This window comes from Doryrhamphus excisus, linkage group LG23, assembly GCF_037039965.1.
Source record: "Doryrhamphus excisus strain RoL-2023G ecotype Guam linkage group LG23, RoL_Dexc_Guam_v1.1, whole genome shotgun sequence".
NCBI lineage: Eukaryota > Metazoa > Chordata > Actinopteri > Syngnathiformes > Syngnathidae > Doryrhamphus > Doryrhamphus excisus.
Window position 1 is genome coordinate 5,122,521 of NC_136379.1, and position 19,672 is coordinate 5,142,192.

General features: G+C 40.9%; 1 protein-coding gene across 4 annotated transcripts in view; it reads right to left on the reverse strand.

Moving 5' to 3' along the window:
- lingo2 (leucine rich repeat and Ig domain containing 2) overlaps positions 1–19,672 on the reverse strand; it is a 228,782-nt gene that overhangs the window by 6,056 nt on the left and 203,054 nt on the right. The gene's annotated exons all lie outside the window — the stretch shown is intronic.

Here is a 19,672-nt window from a genome sequence, read left to right on the forward strand (position 1 = left end):
AGCACCCCCACGACCCTCGTGAGGATAAGCGGTAGAAATTGAATGAATGAATGAAGGTTGGCTGTTCCTGTGACTTATACTCCAGAGCGGCTTATAAATTTAAATATATATATATATATATATATATATATATATATATATATATATAAGACCTTCCAATCTTGAAGACATTTTCCCCACCAGGGAGACCCGCCCCACTGTTTGAGAAGTACTAATGCACACTACACAAATCCAGTCTTGGAAAAAAAAATTGCCCCTTGTTTCTTCAGTTTATTGATCAATGTTAATGCCTGGTACATTTGTTTGGACAGATATGATGATGATAACAAAAATAGCTGATGAGAGTTACATTTCAGAGCTGATATCTGTCAATTTTTATGGTTTTCTTCATCATGACCAAAATCACTTCATGACATCAATAGCTATACTGCTAAAAAATTAGCTATTTTTGTCACCCACCTCTTGCCTGAAGTCAGCTGGGATAGGTTCCAGCATACCCGCCACCCTAGTGAGGATAAGCGGCATAGAAAATGGATGAATGAGTCAAGCTATTTGTGTTGTCATCGTTATCCAATTGTCCAAATAAAGGTACCTTTAGTTATGCCAGGCATTAAAATAAAGAAGAAACTCAAGAAAAAAGGGTGGTCTGACATTTTTTCTTCCATGACTGTATGCAGCATTAACCATGACAAAAAATCCAATTAAATATAGTCTTGCTGACTTTTTAGGGGAGGGCGAGTCAACAGTTTCCATGAGAATAAAAGCATATTCATTAGATCATTTCACAATGATGACATAAGATCCACAGCACGTGCCCGCAGATCTTTCAAGCATAAAAAAAGAGCACTCTCACACAAACAAGATGTCAACATTTGCAGCCTGCAGGCAAGAAACAGCTGGTGAACTTCAGCGTAATGAGACGACCGTTTAAGCATAATCGTCAACTGGAGGAAAAACGTATTACACTACAAATGGCTGACCAGACTCCATTTTCTAGAAAACAGTGTTTAGTTAGGTACGGGTGTCAAAATCCCTCAACCCCCCCACCCCCGTCTCTCTCTCCAACAACTCAACTAATTTCCTACCAAGCAAGTTCCTTTTGGACTGAGACTAAATGAGTGGAGCTTATTGATGAATATTTCATGTGGTTTTTATTTGGCAAGTCAAAATGAGTGGAAGTGGCATCAAAAATTAAACTCCTCTGCAGGTGATACTGGCTTCCTCCTGCCTTGCTTTTTTGGTGCGTTTATGTTTATGCCGAGTCTCAGCAGAAACATGTCAAAAGTCCAATGATTCATGCTGACATCAGCTGCCAATGATAAATATATGCCATAGAGACGCATTTGTCTCTGTAATGTGTCATCCAAATCCAATAATGCGACTCGGTATCAAGCAGATAACGATGGAGAGGATGGAGAATAACAAACTAGCGGCTGAAGGGTCACGCTGATATTGCTGTGCATATTGTATATCATACTGGAAAAACAACAATACACACTTGGCTGAGGGTGTTGTGTGGTGTTGGTTGCCATCGTAACATCAGCCTATAATTAGTCTCGGCATTAATAATTCACCACAATGGCGGTGTCAAATGAACAAGCTCACAGAAGTGCAATGTTTGCAGCTGATTGTGACACTTTGCGACCGTCTTTGGCTGCCTAATAACGCCTTTTTCCACCTTAAAACAAATATATCTAACATTCAAAACGCAATTATCACACTGGTGAAACAAACAACCACTTGGCCAAAGTGGTTGGGTCATAATAAAAACTGTGCTGCAGTTAAGAGATTGTTAAAAGGCATTTCATGTCGGAAGCTTAAAATTATGAGCAGCACTACAAAAGCAGTAAAAGTAATAAAAACACATGCTGTCACATTAATAATATCTACAATTACAGTCCAAATGCACACATAGTGGACATAGTGGACATAGTACCTCTGTGGATATGTTTCGTCTTTGGCTTTTTGTCATTCCAAATGTCATTTTTACTATTAAAGGGACTGCATGCAGCACAGTGGTCTGGTGGTTAGCATGTTGACAACACACTCAAAAGATCTGGAAGATTGGTTTTCTGCGGGTACTGCTGCTTCCTCCCACATTCCAAAAATACGCATGGTCGTTTGTCTATATTAGTGGTGGGCAAATCATTCCGATTCATTCAGTAAAAGGATCCGTTCATTTCAGTCAATTTGGTCGTTAGCCTGTGATCTCCCCCTTTGCATAAACCCGGTCAGCAGTGTCGAGTCAGTTCTTTCACTCATCTTCACGTTCGTTCCGACTCAACAGCGTAACAACATGTGATGACGAGTGGTGTGTCGGTAATGAACGAACGGGTCAAAAGAACTAGTTCTTTTTTGTGAACGGAATAAACGAAGTCACTGACAGTGTCTGTCAATCTCTCGGTCTTTCAGTCAGCTAACCACACCCACCCACAGAGCGAGGCGCAACGATAGGATAAGACAGGCTAGCACGCAGATAGTCCCGCTCTGCAAAAGGAACGGTAAACTGACTCTCCAGTCAATGAAAAAAAAAAGCATTTGCAACTGAACGAACTGAACGGGTATTTTCGGTGACCTTGTTCATTCTGTTCATTCCATTCACAAAACAGAACTACGTAGTTCTTTTGTTCATGACTGTTTGTTCTTGACCGTTTATATGTGCCCTGCACTTAGCTGGTGACCAGTCCAGGGTGTACCCCATGAACTGGGATAGACCCAGCTTCAAATTAAATTGCATAAAAATTGTACCTAAATGTCAGTGTATGCCGTGGTTATTAATGCGCTGCATGAGTCCAACTGTTTGTTGTGTATTTTTATCCCAAAGCATCCTTGTTAGCAACCCATTAGTTCCCTCGTCTGTTCGGACATCATTATAGTTTAACTCTGTAGTTCTTTGCTATTTAACACAGTTACCACAAGTCTGAAGTCTGTAGGTCTGAACCAAAAAGTCAACAGACAAATTATTGTCCCAGTCCAGCCCTGAACTGGGGTCCATGTCTGGTCTTCAAGTATATATAAGTATAAGTATGTAGCATGTGCACATACGCAAAAGCAATCTCAGAGTAGCGATGGACAATTTGGAGTCATTGTTTGGTCATGAAGACTATACCTTCCCAAAAAAAAGTAGCTAAACTTTGCCACATCGCTATCATTAGTTAACAACAAACATAACTGAGGCATGTATATACATATGTTGGCCACAGTTTGATCCTGAGACAGAGCATTTCCAGTTCCATAATTTGCTTTGGAAAAAAGTTTTAGAAGGAACAAAAACTGAGCCATGTTCATCCTTAGAATTTTGACTTGTGTTCATTTTGCAGTCTAAACAGTCCAAACTGAAAGGTGAAAATGCATCCTATTAAGTGCCGTGCAGCAACTCTTTATACAATAAATTCCTCTGTGAGAGTTTTGCATTGCTGAATAAATCAGTTGAATGTGGAATCATTGAAGAGGCAGCCTCTTAAAGACTATTACACAGCCAAAAGGGATTAAAAGGCTTCTTAGTAATAAGTAGTTGACCCCCCCTACACTCTGCGCCAAATGAAAATAAACAACACTAAAACTTCTTGGCTCACACGTTTAGAATCTTTGTTTTCTTCTACAGGAAATGGCATTAAAACACGAGTAGGATGATTTTTGTATTTATTTCACAGCGTGTTGGCTGCGTGTACGCAAAGGGGAGTGGATCTATGAACCCGACGCTCACAAACAGACTGGGTGACAGGTTGCAAAGATTCCGGAACATCCCTGCTTAATTTGGTGTGTCATGGGCTGTTCTAAAATTAAACAGGGAGCGGAATCATCTGCATTTCCCCTCACAGGCTGCTCATACACCAGCAGGCTACTGTGCAAAATAATAATGATGGAACTTGTCTTGTTTGAAAAGAAATACAACGCATTTACTAACAGAGCATATGATTGTTGAATTAACCTTCACCATGCCTAGATAAGATATTATATAGTCACTATTTTCATGGCGTTCGTGCGTGATTCTTCATAAAATCAGTGGCTGAGCTGCTCCTCGCCTCCTCTAGCGGGGGGGCCATATGGCCAGCTCTCCATTGCCTGCGACTCGGAAAAGCGCAGCCAAATGTGCCTGAGGCTGTTTCAGACTTCAACAGCTTTTATTTCGGTACGTAAGACGAAAACTTCTCACATTACAAAGCGGGACAAATACACATCCCCTTCACAACACTGACGCTAAAGCACTTAATGTCTTACAATAACATCATGAAGGGAGCATTCATCTTCTACTCTACGTGGTCTTGAAAGACTACTAGAATAGTCACGCTAGGTGCTAGATGCCTAATGTTGTACCTGTTACAAGGTGACCAAATGACCTCTTTTTCCAGGACTGGACTCCCTGACTTCATAGGTAATGAAAGGTTAATTCATTCATTCATTTTCTACCGCTTTTCCTCACAAGGGTCGCAGGGGTGCTGGAGCCTATCCCAGCTGTCTTAGGGCGAGAGGCGGGGTACACCCTGGACTGGTCGCCAGCCAGCCATCTTTCAAGAGTTTTTGGACTACATAAACAATGGAACAAAACTTTATTAAAACTTTAAGGCTTTATTCTTTCATCAGGAAAAAAAGTTTGTTTTTAGCCTTTTTAGGTCTTTATAAATTGGCAGTGGAACATAGGGTGGTTTGAGCAAAAACACCAGATTTTCACCAAAAATAGAGAAAATGTGGTCCAGTTTTTTTTGTTTTAGTGAAACCTCAAACATTTGAACAGTTGTTTACTTCTATGAAACAACAAAAACATTCATTCATTCATTTTTAACCACCAATCCTCACGGGGGATGCTAGAGCCCATCTCAGCTGTCTTCGGGCGAGAGGCGGGGTACACCCTGGACTGGTGGCCAGCCAATCACAGGGCACATATAGACAAACAACAATTCACACTCATATTCATACCTATGGACAATTTGGAGTCGCCAATTAACCTAGCATGTTTTTGGAATGTGGGAGGAAACCGGAGTACCCGGAGAAAACCCACGCATGCACGGGGAGAACATGCAAACTCCACACAGAGATGGCCGAGGGTGGAATTGAACCCTGGTCTCCTAGCTGTGAGGTCTGCACGCTAACCACTCGACTACCGTGCAGCCCCAGAATGAAAGGTTAACATAATTAAAGTAAACAAATAAATAAGAGAGAGAGACCAGTGTCTAAATTAGACATCCAGTGGTTGTGTTTCATTGCTCAGTAAATGAAGTCAATAAAGGACTTGATTAATGGAGCTCAATCAAAGTGGATACACACTATGACACACACACACACACACACAACACACACACACACAACAAGGGTGTCTAATCAGTATAATGGCGAGCAATGTGTGAAGGCGTGTAATCAGAGTAAGAGCGAGCCAGTGTGGTAACCTCTCCACCTGACCAGCACGGACACAAACCATCATCATGGAAGGGCGTCCGTGATGGTTTGTCACGGATATTATCAACTCAATTCTTATTTTTTTTACACTTATTTTATTTGGTACATCTACCTTCTGTGTGTACAAAGATATTTTCAGTAGTACCTGCACAATAGCATGCTATATGTTAGCGGCATCCGTCTCTTATGTCCCTGCAATGATCCAATGATGAATATAGGGGTGTTATTGCAGGTCTACGGGTATCTAATCATGTTAACATTTCAATGCTCCAACGACAAAAATATTCTGTTTATTAATATTGAATCGTACTTCGTGGTAATTCGTTCATCGCAGTCAGGTCTGCAACCAATTAACCGGGAATCAATTAATGAGGAACGACTGCACTGAATATTAGCAGGAAAGCCAATACCAAGAATATGTAGTATGCTTAAATGAATTTTGTGACATCACACACATTGTGATGAGGTCTAAATATTAAAAATAAATGCAAGTGGAATATCACTGCAAAGAACAAGCAAAATATTAAATATGTTTTTCAATGAAATCTCATTTGATTTGCTGCTTCTATTGTTTGCAATGTAATGGTAATGGTTTAATTTCATTTGAACATGCATCAGATTACAATTGAATGCATCACAAAATCAGTTCACAGTTCCACATGTCCAAAAGGAGAAGGAAGAAGCAAAGCTTATTAAATCCTACCCCTCCATCTGGTACTTTTACAATCAGTAACTGTTGCATTTGTTCACTTCCTGCTTTCCTAATGTAATCTAATCTGTATGTAATCTTGAGTTTATTGACATTATTTAGTTTTATGCCCCCTATGGAACTGAACTATTCTCTTCTCCTGTTGTGTTGGTAAATCAGATTCCTGCGGCGACAAAACACTTGATAATTGGCGGCAGTTGATTACGAGTCGGCGACACGGCTGCCCTTTGCGAGGACCCTCTCGCTAATGGATGCGGCAAAAGGAGGAGCGCCCTCTCTTCCCGCTCATTACCATCCCATTTGATAGCCGGCTGATGCACTTCGGAAAAGGTGGGCTAATTGCACACTCTGTGCTGCGAACTAACCTGCAAGTTAATAACATCTTTCCTTCAGGGCGGCGTCATTATGAGATATAAGCCTCATTAAAATGAAATTATGATTTAACAACTTTCCCTTGTGATGACCCGACACTGATGTACTGTTATTTTGTCGTTATGCGGGAAATGAAGACATCAAACAATATTCTTCTTCTTTGTCTTGTTCGCCTCAATGTGAGTAAGACACGTCCGCAAGCAAAGCGGAGGTCGCTTTGAGCTCGTTGGTGTTTTCAGCCAATTAACCGAGGACAAGTTGGAGGCAGGGCTGCGAGATGATGATGCAGAGGAGTCTGGATGAGGCCACGATGTAGCACATTCTCTCCCTGCATGATTAAACATCATGTTCCTTTCTTCCCCTCACGCCGCCTCGCAGCTTTGACGCCTTTTCTGGCACTCTGGGAGTTTATCTTACTCTCCTTTTCATTGTCTTCCTGAGTCAAAACATCCAAATGAGATGCTTTGATTTTGCTTTTTTTTTTTTTTTTTTTAAAAAAAAGGGGGTGTCGATAATTGCCGGGTAGAAAAAAAGCCAATGTCTTCCCGTGTGAGGGAGTGAGGGAGGCTTTTCCGTGTGAAGGGGAATCACATTATGTGCAGTGATCAGTACTGGGGGAACACATCAAACACAGTCGGAAAACCTTTCCTGAGGAGATAGACGCTGGCCAATTTCACAAGTGGCTTTTTTATTGGTTGATTGCACAGAGGCCAAGTTGTTATCTAAATCCTCAAACTACATGGGCCAAATGAGAAGTGCCTTGCCGCGGCCGGGGGACGTGCAAGCTTACCCGCCGGTAGAAAGACCTACCGAAAATAATGTTTACAACCGTTATCCCCCCCCCCTCAAGCAAGGCTAAGAGTCTCAGCGTGAACACAAAGTGGCCATGGTGAAGTCAACTGTGAACGTACAGCTGCTCCACTGAGCATATCAGCCTCCCACAAGGTCACATTTCCCCATCAATCTTCTTCAAACTAACAGGGATTATTGCTCGGTGTCAGCGCAAAAAGGCGGTTTATGATATAAAACACAACGGTCTGGATAGCTGAGGTCACAAGTTTTAACACAGCTTTCTAGCAAGACACATTCAGGAAAATACGCTTTGTTATTGTACTTAGAAAATGTTTTGTGTCCATTACTCCATTCAGTTTCACTAACATAACATGCGCTAACATACACCCTAATTTCACAATTTCACTTTCTATCATCTGTTAAAGTTGAAATTACATAAAACTGCACCGGCTTTTCTGGAAAAGTAATATTAAATAATAATTTCATAAGTAACAGAAAATAACATTTGCAACACACAGGGGCACTCGTTCCTTCTCAACTCTTCTGTTTGCTAAAATAATTACGACCGCCCAGTTGTGGGCTCCTACGAAGCAGCTACACACGATAACCAGCAAACAGAGCGTTCTAGTTCCTCCAGAATCTGCACCTATTCAGCTGTATTTCTTTAGATTTCATGGTTCCCGTGAAAACTGAATGTTCCAATGTCTTAGAAACACTTGCGGTTTGTCTGCCAACTTTATAGCAGTTGATAAATGGCGATTTATCTTTTTAAAACTTACAGCCATATGTGTTGCATCCCGAATCCGATCCGGAAGTGGAGACTGTACAGTCCAAAGTTTCTCAAGAAAATACTTTACTTCAAGACGTCTCTCGATGGTAAGTAGCTTTGGCATTTTAGTGTTTATTATTATGCCAATATCAGCCAATAATCAGTCTGTAACAGCTAAAATTTTTAATGATTTATCCAGATTCTCACCAAAATAAAAGAGCGACCCAAACCCAACCATTCAGCCTCACAGATTTTCAGCACAGAATTCAGTTTGAATGTGATTTAAAATGTAGGGAACCCACATTAGGGTTAAATCTACTGCTGCCTGATTTAATTTCTCATTTTCCTAATTACACTTCCATGCTGGCACCAAGGGTGGGGGTTGGGGGGGTGGGGGTGTCTAATTGGCTAGTAAATAGTTTCAAGTCCAACATGAGTGGTGGTTGTCCACTGTGCCTGGCAGGAAGAGAGGCAATGATGTGCAAACTGACCCGTGATTGCTACACTCATGCGGATCCAATTAGAATATTAATAATTAAAATGAATAAATTAAAAAAAAAAACCTCAACTGTGGTGTTTGCGTGGAGTTTCGAGATGGAGTCCATCTCACTGAGGGGATAAACGTCCCTTCTGGGCCAGCTCCTTTCTGTTCTAACGGCCTGATTGAAATGCAAAGGTCCGAGTTCAAGCGTTCATGTTCTCATCTCCCTCTCAGGATCTGAGCAAGCACTAATGCGGGTCAGGGGCCATGCTGGAGAAACACCTCCATGGCACCTTCTCACCTCTATGTGCAGAGTGGGAGATGACTGCACGATTAGGGCTTTGCAGTGCAGATCAGAAAATGAGATTTCATGTCCAATATGAATGCAAATATGATTATTTTTAGCTATTTACACAAGTACCTTATAAATAGGAGTGTGATGGCGCATGTATTTATGGCCGCAATAATTTATTGCCTCTTGTCACACAAATGGAATGATTCAGAGCGTACAGGGCACTTTTTGTGATAAGTAATGTGGAACTATAATTGTGTGGATTGAGAAGTGTATTTTAATAGTATAGGGCTGCCAAATATAGCTTTTAGCTATTTAATTAATTACTTAAAAAACTCGTCATTAATGCATGAGCATCATGTCAAGCCACACCCCTCTGTTATGATGGCAGACAGAGCTGTAGTATTCTCCCACAGAGTTACACACCTAGTCGGCCACTCTTTAGTAACTTTATGCTAACCTGAATCCGACAACGAGGTGCATTCACTGACATTCACTGACACTGACAAGAATATTTAGATTATATGTGCGTGACTGGTCTAAATAAACTGAAAGATAAATAAGAGAAGTACAGTTGTACAGGTACTATTTGCTGCATTCAAGTATGCTCGATAATCGCAGAAATGACATCTACACCCAAAAGATGTGAATTGAAAACATACAGGCCATGCTCTTCACGTATTAGAAGTGTCTCCTTCGAGAACCTTCTGACTTCTATTAAGGAGGTATGTTTTTATTGTATCCATAGCCTTAGAAGAAAGGCCTATTTTAGCTTCTGCGGCTTGAGTTTGTGTCTTTGTTGGTGGAAACATTGGTGGAAACAGCCCCCCTCCTTCTGACTTCTTTTGTGAATTTAATGATGTTGACACTTCTAAAAAAAAAAAAAAAAGCTTGCTCTGATGATAGCTCGCTCATAAATAGCGGTTAATGCGACCATATGTATATGTTTTTTTCCTCCTCTTTTTTGTACTAATGTTATACCATCTATACACTTTTATTTTATAATTCATTTTTTAAATCATTACACAAATTTAGCATTTTGCATCAGAGATACGCATGGAACACTGATGATGGCATACCATTGTGGTGTGGTATGAATATGCATGACATTTTTTTACTTTTCACATGGTCTCACATTGACTAGTAGCAGCTTGTGTACCTAATGTTGTGGCTCTGCATGCAGTACATTGACTGCACTGACTAAGACGCCCATAGCAACAAGATGGAGTGCTTGTAAAGAGTGAGGATCAGCAGCTCTGGGGCGCTAAGAGGCCCCCACGCACAAACAGCCTTCCGCTTGGCTTGTGCGTTGAAGTCGAAGCTCAATTAATCCGTGTTAATTAGAGATAAACAAGCTAGATCGAGTCGCTTGCGCTTTTGTGGGTCCGATAGCCTTTCGGTTTGTGCAGAGTCATAATAGCCTCGTGTGATGTGCGTTCATCCTGCAAGTGAGCCGAGTTAATCCAGTGTTTCATCGTTTATTAAAAATTGATGAGATTTGGTTACAGGCAAGAGAATAAGCAGGGTGGAAAAAAAAAAACTCAATAGGATAATTAAATGTGCGAGGACTTAAGATTGTAGAGAAACAGTCGGGACCGTCCAAATTGACAGTTGGTTAAAGACCAGTTTGCACCACATTAGCAGCTTCATTGCAATGCATTCCAAAAGACACTCCACCCAGTTGGCTCTCATACAATATAAATGTTAATGCGCCATTATATTTACATCGAGGTGATGTGATTGCTCTTTATCGCCCCCGCTTAAAATAGAACAGAGGCATATCATTTAACCAACATGGAGTGCTCGAGACGGAAGAGCCTACGTTTTGCTACGCAACTAAAGCCACCAAGGAAAGTCTGCGTGGTCCCGTATGAATTGAATGATGAAATTCCACAAGCTCAACAAGAATCTTCATGATGAATTCATGACATGATCCATAAGTCATGTTGATGAATCCACTACGCCATGGAAAATGCTGCACAAACAAAACACAAGTCAGCATAATACTGGCTTCCACTCCAACAGACGCCGTTCCTCAATTAATGCCGCCTTTTGTACACTGGATACTAATATAAGAGCTTATTTTCTCTCATGTCTAATATATTGGGTAGTAGGACTGTAAAGATCACTACAGGGACATTATTTCTTGCCTAGAGGGCTCTAATAATGTTAAAAAACATTATTTAGAAAGCCGTAAACAGGCTTTATGTGAACAACTATGAAACAATATGAAACATCCTAATAACTAAATTAGAAAGGTACAAAATAAGAGGATTGGTTCTGAGCTGGGTCAAAAGCTACTAAGCTGACAGGAAGCAATACGTAAAGCTAGGAGAATACACATCTGCAAGTTCATATATTACGCGCGGAGTTCCCCAGGGGTCAATACTGGGACCAAAACTGTTCAACTTGTACATCGATGATAACTCCAAAGTAACAAAAGACGTAAAGCTGGTATTATTTGCGGATGATACCACTGCTTTATGTTCTGGAGGGAGTACAGACAAAATCATTAGAAAGGTCAGAGAAGAAATGGTCACACTTGATGATAATAGATTGTCCTTGAACCTAAGTAAAACTAAAATCATGCTGTTTGGTAACAGTAGAAAGGACACGTACCAGCAAATACAATAGACGGTGTAGACATTGAAAGGGTGAAGGAAAATAAATTCCTGGGGATCACAATGGATGAAAATATGAGCTGGAAACCTCATATTATAAATATACAACATAAGGTGGCCAGAAATATTTCAATATTGAAAAAAAGCAAAATGTGTTCTCAATCAGAAATCACTCCACACTCTTTATTGCTCTCTGGTTCTACCATATCTTACTTATTGTGTGGAAATATGGGGTAATAACTATATAAGCAATCTTCACTCGCTAAATGTACTGCAAAAAAGGTCAGTAAGGATAATTCATAATGCCGCCTACAGAGAACATACTAACTCCTTATTTCTAAAATCACAAATACTTCAACTTGCTGATATAGTTCATCTTCAAACAGCTAAAATAATGCATAAGGCTAAAAATAAGCAATTACCTAAAAATATCATCCAATACTTCTCTACAAGAGAGGAGAAATTTGAAACACATTTGAAACACTTCTATGCTAGGACTATGTTAAAAAGCCATAGCATTTCAGTATGTGGAATCAAACTATGGAATGGATTGAGTAAGACCCTCAAACAATGCACAACGATGAGCCAATTCAAGAAACAATACAAGCAGTTGATGTTTGCTAAATACAAGGATGAAGAGTCTTGAACCAGTCATGATGTGCTATACATATCACTATATTGACACTTACTATGGTACCCATTATGGCATTGGATGCGCATATCACCCCCTACTTCGGTATATGACAAAAATTAAATAAAAAACAAAAACCTTAAACTATATTAGGAAAGCAGGAAGTGAACAAATGTAACAGTTACTGATTATAAAAGTACCAGATGGAGGGGTAGGATTTAATAAGCTTTGCTTCTTCCTACTCCTTTTGGACATGTGGAACTGTGAACTGATTATGTGATGCATTCAATTGTAATCTGATGCATGTTCAAATGAAATAAAACCATTACCATTAATTCATCATGACCTTGTCTGCAATCTGTATGTATGAATTCTTCTTTATACTGCATATACAGTAATATAAACAACAAACAAATGGTGATGCTTACTGATGCTTGCCCCAGTGTACACCCAACTACGTTAATATAAGACTAGAGCTTTGCAGCTTAGCACCCAACAATCAGAGGGGAAAATACAGTCTGAGGCTCAGGGGAGAATTTAAAGAGAAAAAAAGCAACCGGCTTTTCTGATTTTTCATTGACTTTAATTTTGTTTCTACCATTTCACAGTGTTATCTGTAATGATAAACCAAATAGCAAAAATGGTAATGGCCACAATCCAAATCGTTTAAAAGTTGGAAAAAAAGTTCAACCTCTTTATTTACTGTATTGATCATTCCAATGGTGAAATAACTTCTGAGGTCCACAATTAGGCTGGAAAATGTCAAGCCCACAACAGCTACTGCCCTCTTTGTCCTTCCTCGCAGGTGCATCCGCACGGAGTTGAACTTCACTTCTTAATAAGTAGAACACATTCATATTCCTCCTCAGTCAACCTCGCACTCATTAATCATAGCAGCCAGATTTATTTTTAGAAAATGATTAAACACTACCATGACCATCTGACCACTACGGTGCGGCTCTACTCGCTGTGTACGCCGCTACACACTCACTATGAAACAACACTTGGCTCACATGGCTATGCTAATGGCGTAATAGGGACAGATGAGGACCTTCTCGCCACAATCACCTTTAATGACTGATGGAGGATTTACTAAGGTGTACTCTCAATAGGCCGTTTGACTTCAGCACGATGTCCTTTGACCCCCGATGACCTGAGCTCACACCTTCACTTGTCCCGTCATTTATAATCTGCTGTTATACTTTGTGGATTAAATCCCACATAATATCCAGGACCGGATAATCCATAAGAGTGTCTCCATCAGGGTCCACTTGGCGGGACATGTGGACTAAAAAAATACCTGCGGGACATCTCTCCATCTCCTCTTCCAAATGCCTCCACCACTCCCTTTCATACATCTCATTAAGGCGTTTTGTGCTGGCGAGCTGCTTCCTCCTCCTCCTCCTCCTCACTCTCTCCTCCGTCAAATCAATAGATCTGACCTATGACCTCGCAGCACAACGCCAATAAATTCCTTTCAGCTCTGCAGCTCGTAGCCAAAGACAACAAAGCTTCACGCCAAACGTAGCAGCGCGTGTGTGTATTTTTCTCTCACATCATCTTAGTTTGGGACAAGATGATGGTGAGGCTTTAGTGAGAAACTATTTACTCAGTGTGCAAATATTCATTTAAATATGTTAAATATTCAAAACAGCATTTAAACATCACTGCAAGCTATTGTTAAATAAAATATATCATACATTTTTCATACTCTTATATTGGATCCCAATAGATTAGATCCCTAATTTCATTTTTCCTATGTTGTTTTTGTTGTAGGCTGCACGGTGGTTGAGTGGTTAGCGCGCAGACCTCACAGCTAGGAGACCCGAGTTAAATTCCACCCTCTGCCATCTCTGTGTGGAGTTTGCATGTTCTCCCCGTGCATGCGTGGTTTTTTTCCGGGTACTCCGGTTTCCTCCCACATTCCAAAAACATGCTAGGTTAATTAGCGACTCCAAATTGTCCATAGGTATGAATGTGAGTGTGAATGGTTGTTTGTCTATATGTGCCCTGTGATTGGCTGGCCACCAGTCCAGGGTGTAACCTGCTCTAGCATCCCCCGTGACCCTTGTGAGGATTAGCGGTTAAAAATGAATGAATGAATGAATTTTTTGTATTTTTCATTTTTTTTGTAATAGATGTGTCTGCACCTACTATACCAAAACAAATTCCTAGTATGTGTTTGATCATACATGGCAATAAACCTTTTCTGATTCTGATTCTGAATGTTTTTGTTGTTTCATAGAAGTAAACAACTGTTCAAATGTTTGAGTTTTCACTAAAACAAAAAAATCTGGACGTCAGTCACCTCATTTTCTCTATTTTTGGTAAAAATCTGGTGTTTTTGCTCAAACCACCCTATGTTCCACTGCCGATTTATAAAGACCTAAAAAGGCTAAAAACAAACTTTTTTTCCTGATGAAAGAATATAGCCTACAGTTTTGTTCCATTGTTTATGTAGTCCAAAAATGCCCCAAAACTGGTTTGTTTAATTAACAGATTGCTCATTTCAGGTAAAATTAGCTCAAGTTTTAGAAGATATATTAAAGAGAAACTGCTCTCACATACTGTAGTTAGGAACAATTATCTTGTAAACATGTTTTACCTTTTTTTTGGATCATTTTTTGCAGTATGAACAAGCCAATGTATCCCATTGTGCATCCTATAGTTGTTTCTTATACTCTATTCATCCATCTATTACAAAAAACATCTAAATGAAATAGTGTTTAATTACAGATGTGATAGTGTTGTTAGTAATTACGGCAGAGTCGCATGCTGAGCGCTGTGGTGTATTATCTGACTGTGAATTGACAACAACGTTTAAGTGACAACAACAGCACAGTGTGCGCCTCTCTCCGCGGACAAATCAAAGCAGGGAGAGATTCGACTGTTTTTATAGCCCACCATTATCAGTCTTTCAATATGGCCGCCCACCGTATGGGATTATGGGCCGTGCAGGGATCACAAAGCCTTATTGGATATCGATTAGGTCACGTGATTCACAATTGTCATAGAGCAGCAGCGGCCGTCAGCGGCGTCGGCGGCGGGATAAAAGCGATACAAGCAGGTGGCGAATGATTGCTGGAATGACCGCCATGCTGATTCTTGTCTGTTGTGTCGCAGTCGATATCGCATTTATTGCCCCTCCTGCTGCTCGGAGCTCCGTGGGATGGATCGCCTCCCAGGGCTGGTCTTGTTTTGGAATATTAGTGCAGATTGTTTGTTATTGTGTTTGTCCTTCCAATCATGAAGACAGATGACTTTAAATACCAACGCTGGCACTCTTTCATTGCCGTATTCTTATTTTATATCTCACTTCGTCATAGGAAATAATGCAAACACAAATAATCTGCTCCGGGGTCAAAATGCGGCCATCATGAAAGCCTTTGCACGCCATGCAGGATAATTCATTGTCAATTATTAATTATGGATTAAAATGGGGGTCAAAAAGATGTTATCCATCATATAGACAGAAGGTGCAGCTACGTGACACGTTATATTTCTTTATTTCATACTTTCCATACGAACAAGTCCGGTGTTCTGTCGCCAAAATATGCCCTTCATCTAAATTTAGTCGTGTGATTAATTATCCAGCCGTGATTTTCTCATGAATAATTCATGAGGAGCTTCCTGGGCGGCATCGGTGTGTCTTTTGTCTCACTGTGGAACACAAATGGCGATGGTTGACTTTCAGTTGTTTGCTTGTCACATGCAATAGCCGCCAGGGTGCGTTCAGTCAAACAAGCAGGAAGTGTGTTGGCGTCGCCCGTGGGTGTGCGTGTAATGTGCATGTTGACTCAAACCCCCCCCCCAAAAAAACAATGAAGCTGGAGTGTGTTCAGAACTAATCCGTTATTTTTTTACATGTAACAATATCAGTGGGCTGCATGGCGTTCGAGTGGTTAGCACGCAGACCTCACAGCTAGGAGACTAGGGTTCAATTCCACCCTCGGCCATGTCTGTGTGGAGTTTGCATGTTCTCCCCGTGCATGCATGGGTTTTCTCCGGTTTCTTTCCACATTCCAAAAACATGCTAGATTACTTAGCGACTCCAAATTGTCCATAGGTATGAATGTGAGTGTGAATGGTTGTTTGTCTATATGTGCCCTGTGATTGGCTGGCCACCAGTCCAGGGTGTACCCCGCCTCTTGCCCGAAGACAGCTGGGATAAGCTCCAGCAGCCCCCGTGACCGTCGTCAGGATAAGCGGTAGAAAATGAATGAATGAATAATATCAGCACATTCATACATATGATATGCAGTGTAATACAGTATCTGAATATTAGCATGGTTAGCAGTGTAGAGGGTGCGAGTCACCGGCATGAGTTGCGGCCAACAGTAGCTCCTAAGTAAATGTAGTACATTACAGTAGTATTCTAGACTGGTCACTAGGTGTCAGTAACCTTACATTAATGAGACAATAGCCACTGCAGGAAGTACGCTGTCAACGGTAATGTGAAAAATATTCAATTTATAAAAAAGGGATTCTACTTTGCAGAAATTTGCTTATCATAGTCGGGTCTGGAACCAGTTAACCGCAATAAGAGAGGAAGTAGATCAGAGGTGGGCAAACTACAGCCAGGGGGCCATATGCGGGCCGACAAGCGTTTGAATCTGGCCCACCAGTTGCTTTCTAAGTATTTCAACTTTTAACATACAAACAGGCAACATGACTTGCATATCGAATGTCTTATTTAGTAAAAAAAATAACTAATTTGTAAAAGTAAATTACACTTTGATGTCTGATGTTTAAAATGCCCCTGAAAAAAGGGACATGAGAACATACAGCTGATAGTATAACACTTACAGATACGTAAAATTAGACAAATAATTTTAAGAAAAATTCTAAGCATAAAATAGTGTGTGTTAAATATATGTTCACCCCTGAAGTAAATGGTACGGCTGGAGTACACCCCTAAAGTGTCACATATACTGTACACACTGTTGATGTCAAAAAGTGACCAGTATGTCGTCATTAGCGGAAGCAGCCGTACAGGTCTTTATAACAAGACGTTCCCACTCTCCAAATGACGTCCCTCTTCCAAGGGTGTGCTTGCTTACGATAACCCCCCCCCGCGGTCTACCTCTAATGGAGTCCAGAAGCCATTAACACGGCTGATGTCATGGCACCGTGCCATTTGGCCAATCGTTGGCAGCATGCCGACACTAACTCTGGCAACTGTCTGCTTAGCTTCGCTCAGCTGGGATGTGATTGAAAGGCGTAACACCTTTCTAGAGGTGATGTCTTTTATAATAAATTGCTGTTTAATTCATCTTTCGGATTAATCATTTGCACTGCGCGCTCACAAGATACTGAGCTAAGTCATCTTGAGCAACCGGGGGCCGTAAGCAGCGGGTTCCTACAGCTGCCAACATCAGAACGCAGTGCAGCATTATATCGCGCCCACTTCCTGCTATGATTGCATAACAGGCGCACGGTAGCAATTTAGCAAAGCTTGACATCTTATGTTAGGTATTGACTGCTGAGACTGCTTTTGTATATGTGTATTCACCACAGACAGGTACTCCAATACCAACAACCGTGAGTGACAACCACCGGGCTAAACAACAACTTTGTTTTTGTACAAGCCGTTCTTTTGCAAGTCGGTGGTCGTTTTTTTTTTTTTTATATATATATATTTGGGTTAAAAAAAGTGTAATATGGGTCGAGATGCATACAGTCCCTTTAATATTCTGGTTGTAGTTTGCAGTGCATTGCATCACACACATTTACAGAAAAGGATGGAAATGAGAAACAGCTCTCAGTAGGATGCGTTTCAGCGCTACTCTACTTCTTCAAAGGGCGCCCAATAAAATTGTCAGTTTTATATTTGTAATCGCTAATATTACGTTTATTTTTTTGGCATTTATTTTGATTTAAGTGTAAGTTCTAAAGATGGTTCCAGTAGAACAATAAAAACACTAAATTTGCTGCTCTTTTGGAAGTATAAAGCACATTCCGAGTTGGATTGAAACGTCTCATTTCTGCAACTGCAATGACTAATAAATCACATACAGAACAAAATTACAGATCCATACGTTGCACTCACAAGTTCATGAGCATTTCACACCAGAGGTGCTATCCTTCCTTGAAACGTCATCTTGAAAAAGCATCAACACCTCTGTCACGTTTTTTTCCGGTGAATATGATGCGTTTTTAATAAACTGCCAAGGCCCAGCGGCGATGCTGTGTGGCGTGGCAATCATCGCCGCTTGCAGCTTTAATTTGTCTTTTATAACGACCCTTTTCTTTTCCAAGGCTTCTCATTAAAGGCTTTCAACGTGGGCGGCTGACAAAGACCCGCCCAAAACAGCGTCACAATGCGGGTCCTGTGCTGAGCTTCTTTATGAGCTCGCTGCAAAGATCACTGGGTCATGATAGCGAGATGATCTTTTAAATTAAATCAGGCATGAGGTTAAAGAAAAAAGAAAGCGGCACAAAGACTGTGAGACGGAGGGTCCTCGGATAGCTCATTATAGGCCAGATGGTCTGAATAGGTTTCACTTGCAACGATTAATGCCTTAATGGCTAGCGTCAGGGTTAAAACCTTTTTAAACGCCAATTGATCACTCATTATCTCTCCCAGAGAAAGTAGGATTTACAAACAAGTCCGCTGTAAATACAATAAGTCTGATGGCATCTCGGTTTTATTTTTCATTATTATTTGTTATTAGCACTTCTAGTTGGATTAGTAATCTGCATGTCCCTCCACACTTCACGCTTCGATTTTACTGTCGTTGTGATTGTCACGGACTGTGTTGTTGTTGACTTGCCAGAGAGACAATTTAATTTATTTTAAATGCGAGCCGTCTCTTGGCTAACATTTTGCACTGTGGTGCTGTTAACTAGCAGGCATAGCCGAGGACAGCTATTTTGGGGGCTGATGTCAGTATGAATACCGTAGGTGAAGAGAGCAGCGCTAGCATTAGCAACAGATTAGCTTGTCACAACACAGCAGTAAAACATACGTACATTATAGCGATCTATTTCATCTTATTTGTTATAAATTGTGTAAAACTAAGACAAGGACAACATCCCTTTATCCCTTTATCCCTTTAAGAGTCCACTGGTCCGGCGCCATTTGGTGTCAGTTCGCGTCAATGCAATTAGATGTGGTGCCTAGTGTCGCCAATAAGGTGCCTAGTGGCGTGCAGTGGCTCAAACTGCCTCCCAACTGGCTCGTGGTGGGCGTAACAAAAATTGACTTTGGCGGCAAGAAAATTTCAAAATGTTTAAAATCTTTGCCGCAAAGTGTCCAAGTGGAACCAAAAGCTTGCAAACAATCCGCCTATTGGAATCCACTGGAATGTAATGGCTCGAGCCAAGTTGCAACATTGATGGTATGAGTCCACTGGGCCGGCATAGTGGGTCGCAGTGGCGCCGAATAATGGCAACATACCGAGCGAACATTAATGTGGCGCCACAGTGAGCCACTATGCGGCAATCACATAATCTTTGGCGCGAACTGGCACCGGCCCAGTGGACTCCGAGCATTAAAAGCATGAAATAAATCCAGAGCCACCATCCACCAGTACAAGCCTGGACTTCCATTTTTGGAGAGGTTGTATACCCAAAAAAATGCACTTTTTTACTCAAAGTCATCAGATGTGA